The sequence below is a fragment of the Meleagris gallopavo genome, chromosome 1 (assembly GCF_000146605.3).
Source record: "Meleagris gallopavo isolate NT-WF06-2002-E0010 breed Aviagen turkey brand Nicholas breeding stock chromosome 1, Turkey_5.1, whole genome shotgun sequence".
NCBI lineage: Eukaryota > Metazoa > Chordata > Aves > Galliformes > Phasianidae > Meleagris > Meleagris gallopavo.
Window position 1 is genome coordinate 167,912,908 of NC_015011.2, and position 7,119 is coordinate 167,920,026.

A 7,119-nucleotide genomic window follows, 5' to 3' on the forward strand; every position below is an offset into this window, starting at 1 on the left:
ATTCCAAGATGCTGAGGAACTACTTGGCCTGTCAAGGGAAGTGTACCATCAAAAGTTAAACTCATAAGGAAAAGATGAGTTGGTTGCTAATTTTCTTTATTTCAGTGTACACAGGGTGGTGTCTGTGGCAAGCTGATGTGTGCTGTTACCTTTTGTGTTTTGATTGCAAGAGTACTATGTTTTGTGTTATATTTATTTATTTGTTATTGTTAAATGTGTGCTCTTCTCCCTTCTATTTGAATCAACCTTACGTTTCTATACTTAACCATGGCTGCTAATAAGGAAAGTAATAGTACTCTCATTAGCGGGCATGAATATCGTAATGGAAGTAATATAATGAGCAGGTGTCAACTGGGTAAAGGTTTCTGGTGGCTGGGCAGAGATGGGAGAACTCAAGCTCCCACCAGGCATAGTGAGAACTACTTGGAGCCGGTATCAAAATCCAAGGAGGGTTAAAAGGGTAAATAACCCATTGGTAAGGCATACTACAGGATACCATAGCTTCGTGAGAGCCCTTATCCCGGTATTAGGAGTAGCTCAGCGGGAAAAGGCTATAATGAATATCTCTGCAACTCTAGAAATAGTAGAAAATGCCACAACAAACGCATTACGAGCAATCCAAGAGGAGGTATCCTCTTTGTCCAAAGTAGTACTCCAAAACAGGATGGCATTAGATCTATTCCTAGCTAAAGAAGGAGGGCTGTACACAATAATAAATCAGAGTTGCTGTGCTTACATAAATAAGGATCTGAGAACAGACCTAAAGAAAATGTGGGAGGAAACAAAAGTCCTGCATAGGACAAGTATCAATAACACGACTGCAAAACAGATCTATGGGGCTCACTTACTAGCTGATTACTGAATCTAGGATGGTTAAGGCGGCTTTTCTTGGTATGCCTCGTACTGGTACTATCGGTGAGGCTTAGCTGTGTGTAATGAGGTGTTCTACGTGCCTATGCTGGAATGCTAGAAGAGAATACGAAGTATGGAAGAGACATGAGTTAAGGCAAAAAGGTGGAAAACGTATTTCACACACTAAGAAGGAATAATCTAGCAGGTGGAAATCCTGCTAAAAAGTGAAAGTAAAAAGGCAAAAAGGCTTCACGGTGACGGACAATAAGGGGGGTGAAGGGGAATAGTTAGAGATAGTTTACAGAAGCAAGAATGTAAAGTTTGTTAGAAAATAAGGGATGGCAGACTCCGTGTCTGGGATAGTGAGGGGAATGAAGGCCATAAAGATAAGGGTTTGAGAACAGCCCGAGGACATTTGGCAGGGAGGTGATTAGATGTCCACAGGGCAAGAAGAAACCGGTCTGGGGGGACGCCCCCCCGAAAGGCCAGGAGTTTACAGTGAGAAAGGTCAGAAGCTTTCACGCGGAAAACAACAAATCTTCATCCCACAACCCACTACGCACGCGCAAGAGGAAAGGGTCTGCATGCTAGCAAACTTTCGGGGTGTAATGAATATGTATCCAAATTCCAGGAAAACTATTGATTATGTATTAGTTTCACCTAGCATGATTTCTCTGGACGGTGTGCAAGTCAGGTGGATCTGTCCCCATTGCACCTGGTGTCTGCACAGCACTGTATAAACCATACTTGCTTTATAACTCCTTTGAGGTTATAGAGTTTGATTCCGCACATCAATACAGTTGGGCTTTTCATCCTGAGTTAAGTGTGTCAGGTATATCAGTTAATCTTATTTCCAAGAAAAGCTCTTGTATATTATGCTGGACCTTTCTGTCTCATCTTTAGTGTTAAGTCTTCATCTAGGACTGTTCTATTAAAATGTATTTCCTTATGCAGCATTAGTTTTACTATGTTGAACATTTGCACATACCCTACTCAGCCTGCAAGCTATTTTCTTAGTTCACACACCCTTCTCTGCTCTCTTTTTCTCTCCTCTCCACCTTAGACAACGTTACTGGCCTTCCAGCTGTTCCCAGTTATTTGGCTCACAACATTCCCTTATGTCCATACTTTGTTCTGACCTTTGACATTAACTTACGGTTCCTTTCCTGCCTTTGTGTTTGGAAGTCATGAGATTTATGTCCTTGAGAGTAGTGAAATTAGAGAGACATGAAAACCCAGCAAATATACTGACTTAAGCACGCTAAGTAAAAACCTGGCTGCAGAATCTTCTCTGCGGATCTGTAGGCCGTACTGTCCAGCAGAAGAGGGCGCCCGACAATAAACATTGTTTTCCAGAGGGGAGGAAGAAAAGCAGCGAGCTGGGTGGGACCAAAAGCTTTCTCTCTTGCGCTGACCCAGGCCAGGAACGGAGACCGGAGCGGCTGCGCCGGCCGCGGGAGCTGTCCATAGTGCTGGAAAGCAGCGCCCAGCACAGGGAGCCACGGGGGATCGCGGTGTCCCGGCTTTAGATCACGTTTCCAAAGTTTTAAAACTACTTTTTACTTATTACATGTAGTAGATAATTTTTTTTCCCCCTTGAATGCAAATATTTACATAAGTCATGCAGATATAGTCTATGCCAGACTATTTCCTATCAAATGATTGCCCTGTCTACAATAGGTAGTCCAAAATGTATTTTGGAATATTTGCACGCTTGCTGCAGTGTGTCTTCATCTTAACAAGCGTGTTTCTCATGCATGTTTCAGTTATTCTGAGCACGTCTGATCAAGGCCAACTTTTGCTTCTCTGCATTTTTTTTTACCTTACTACAAAGTGGCTGCCACCAAATCAGTTTGGCGCTCTTACCTGCAGGTCTTGGGTTCTCCTGGCACCAGTCTCATTGATCACATAGCAGGAGAATGTTGAATTCAAGTTAGCTTTCAACCTATCTGTGGGACAAAGAGGAGAATAAACATAATAAAAATACACCTGCTACCCACATTCTGAAATTTATCTTAAACTTGTATTCTTTAAGTCTTTCATTTCTCCAGTGTTATTCTTTGCTTAACATAGCTATCTTTTTATTTTTACTTTATTATATTATATATATATTATATATATAATTATATATATTATTTTATTATTTTATATTTTTATTTATTATTTTATTATGTAACCTAGCACAAGGATTTGGTTTCAGATCAAGGTAGTATGTTTTTATTTTTAAATCCAGAATAATTAAACAGGCAGAATTTTCATGAATATTCTCTAGTCCTGTAACTGAACAATGCTATTACTGGTAAAAACCACAATCTGTGTACTGAGCTTGTAAGGCCTCAGGGCTGAAGCTTGCTTTGTTTGAGCTGTTCTTGACCAGTGTGAGGCTTTGTTTTCACATTCTTTGGTTGTAACAGCAGTATCTCTATGAGGATACTTTATCATTTGCTTAACTTTATTGTTGATACAATCAGTTACATGGATAATGACAAAGAGTTATTCTATGCAGAATGGGAGATTTATGACTTACCATAATGATGCAGCATATAGGAATACAAGCCTGGGATGACTGCAGATTTCATTGAGAGAGGGGATGCAGGACCATGCAGGGGAGGCATACGATCACACACACACACACACACACACACACACACACACACAAAAAGAAGAACCTTGGCAATGCAGAACTGAGGTCTATGAACAGCTCTCCAGAAGTCTGCTAGCGAAGTGCAGACTTGGGACCTGGGTAAAATTGGGTTTAAGGATAACAAAAAGAAGAAAGAACAAATATATAACATACATAAATAGCATTGCATATAGGAAAATAGGATGTAATGCAGAACTGTAGACAAATGAAGAAAGAACAAGATGTAGAAGCCTGTTAGAAAACATAAAAATAGCTGCAGGATCAGCCTCAACCCAAACAGAAGCAAGAAAAGGAGCAAGAAGAAACTTCACCACATCACACTTTTCTCAACAAAGCACTTGTTGAGAAGACACCAGTGACATCTGCTGTTCTAGGGAGACTAACACTGTCAGCCTCACATTGCAGAGGGATGGCTGATGGGTGACCACAACACCAAAAGAGGAATAGATAGAAAGAGTGTGTCTACATAAAAAATGAACTGTTACATTTTTTGTAATAGCATTCCCTTCTTTTTTTTTTCTTTATTTTCTATACTAAACTCTCACCTAACAATTTCTTGATTAGACAGTTAAGTTTTCTGTTACATACTTAAGAAATTCTATATAAGGTGTGGTTCAGTTTTTCTTCTTCTTCTTCTTTTTTTTTTCATAACAAAACTCAGTAGTTTGTTTGTCTGTTAGTAATTGGAGCAAAGGATACATCATTTGGAAATTTAGGCTTAGCTCTCCAAGGTCCCAGACAGTATCTGGCACTGTAGAAATAGAATCAAGATATCCTGTTTTCCAATCTGGCACATTAACCACAAAACCATTCTTCCTGCCTTTGCTTTATTTATTACATTGAAATAATTATGCAAACCAAGATCTTTGAAAGTACATTGCTATAAATACTAGAAGAGTAAGCACATTGTAATTTGAAGATTATCAGCTCCTTTCTAGTTTTCATCACATCATTCAAACCATGGAGCCATTATGACAGACCTCAGGGAATCATACTGTCATGACTCATGGGCCCACAATATACAATATAGTGTGCATCAGCGGCATGACAAAGCCAGGCATTGCAGAACAAAATGACAACAGTGACGTCTGTACAGAACATATTTCTTTTCTCACAACTCAGGGCTAACCTGGTACATGTTACTAATGATTATGAGCTTGTGGAAGCAAAACAATCTCAAGTTCATCTCAGGACTGCAAATTACCATTCCTGTGGGCCCTACCTTTTGGCTCTCTGAAGAGGACTCAGTTTCAGTCTCAGTTACCGAGAGAATCTGGCACACCTTGCTTTCTTACAAGACACCTTCACAGTATACTTTCTCCCTTTTACTCCCCAGTGACTGCAATACATGTTTACACCAAGCACCTGCAGAGAGAGATACTGTAGACAGATTCTGCAATACTCACATGCAATGCAGAGGCAAATATTTTTTCCTTCTGTGCCATTCAATTCCTGGTAACTAATGCTTGGGGATCTGCCTTCCACAGGGTGGGATGAGAAATTAAAGCTCTTTGAGGAAGGTATATGAGGAGTCAATTTTGCACATTAGCTGGAACAATAAGAACACTGAAAAGGACACAGGTGAAAGCAAGCACTGTGCATGAAAAGGAAGAATGCACCTTAGCTGCTAATTAGCTATCAGAGAATACCTCGCAGTGATGATAGCTTACAATTGGTAGTATTTTTAGTGTACTGCAAACATAACTTACCTGACAGTTAATTTCTGAAGAAAAAGTAAACACAAAACCAGGAGGCTGCCATTCTTTGTTGGTCATTTTTTTAGCACTCTCTTTTAGCACTCTCTTTGACTTTAATCTGCAGCTCTAACCCAAAGTGGCCTTCACTTTTGTCTGCTAGCTAACACCATCTGAACTGGTTAGGCAACAGACAATTCCTCCTGGTGCAAAAACACCAACCGTAACAGAAAATAACCTGTGGGAAGGCAATAGTGTAATCTATTGAGCTAAGAGAAAGCCATATTCTTGAATGAAACCTTCATGCCACACACTGAAAGCTGTACAGTCATGCAGGAAAGCCAGCATTCAGCACTGCTTCTACCATATGATTTCATTTTCAAAAGCTGTCTGTCCCCAGAGCAATAACATTCACAAAAGCAAAAGTTATTCCCTATGCAGAAGTTCTATAGCAGCCTTAGCTCAAAGCAAGCATCTCCAGAGGATTCCATCCAGTGCAGTTACCATAAAGCACTGCAGTTCCACATTTCTGTGCAGCTATGAAGCCCAACATCATTTGTAAACTACATTTATATTTGCAGCTTCCTGTGAAGTCCTAGCTGGAAACTATCAGTTTCTATTGTTATATGTGAGGATGCTGAAGCACAGCGAAGGTTGGAGGCTTGGCATTATTTATGATCTTTGAAACAGTACCAAAATTTCCCATCTTGTACTCTTGCCATCTCCATATGGTACAGTGGTTTGGATAATGTTTTAAGGCCAGTTTTTTTCACTGACTTTCACAGTACTGGACATTGTTTCTTATGCAGCTAATATTTCCAAAACCTCATCTCCTCATCTCTGATGAGCTTCTGCCTCTCTTCAAACAGCCTACCAGAAGCTACTCATAGGGAAGGCAACCTAGCAGAGAAGGCAATCCCTTCAGGTGTGGCAACCATTGCTGGCTGTGCTTGATTGAGATCAGTGTCTATAAAGATTGAGATACACTTTTTAGTTGATAGAGTTTATTAATGTTAGGGTAGGGAGGAATGGCTTTAAAGTAAAAGAGGGGAAAGTCATATTAGACGTTAGGAGGAAATTCTTCGCTCAGAGGGCGGTGAGGCACTGGCACAGGCTGCCCAAAGATGTTGATGCCCCATCCCCGGAGGTGCTGGATGAATGCTGGGCAGTCTGGTCTGGTAAGTGGTGCCCCTGTCCATGGCAGGGGGTTGGAACTTGGTGATCTTTAAGGTCCCTTCCAATCTGAGACATTCTATGGCTCTATCATTCTATTTTTGTTCTATAATTTCTTTCCCTTTGTTTGACCTTGGGCAAAATCTTTATTGCAAGTGCTGCACAGAAAGAAAAGAGTGATGCACTGATAAAGTTAAGTGGTATATTGATTAATCTTTCCTTTATTTCTTTTTTTACCTTTCATTTACCAGATGTTTTAAGTTGTAAAGGAATGACATGTTTTGTGAAGAGGCTGTGATGAAGGATGTCCTTGTAACTAGAACAAAGGAGTTTTCTTGGGGTTTTAGATCCAAGCTGGGCCTTGTTAGGATGCAACAATGCGATGTCACTCAATCACACAATGGCAGGGGTTGCAAGGGACCTCTGCAGATTGAGTTCAACCCCCTGCTAAAGCAGGTTCCCTACAGCAGATTGCACAGGAAAGCGTCCAGAGCGGTCTTGAGTATCTACAGAGAAGTAGACTCCACAACCTCCCTGGGCAGCCTGTTCCAGAGCTGTCATACTCGTTTCAGATAGACAACTTTAGGAAAACAACAGGCCTACTCGCTCATTCTGGGTGAGTCGGGCTGCGAGGCGCTCAGTGCCGGAGGAGTAGCACTCCGCCCGCAGGCAGATGGCTGGCTGCGATGTAAGGCAGTAGGGAACCGGGCTGCCTCCTCACGACCTACAAAGCGGGCACGCCGCACAGCCCCGCGC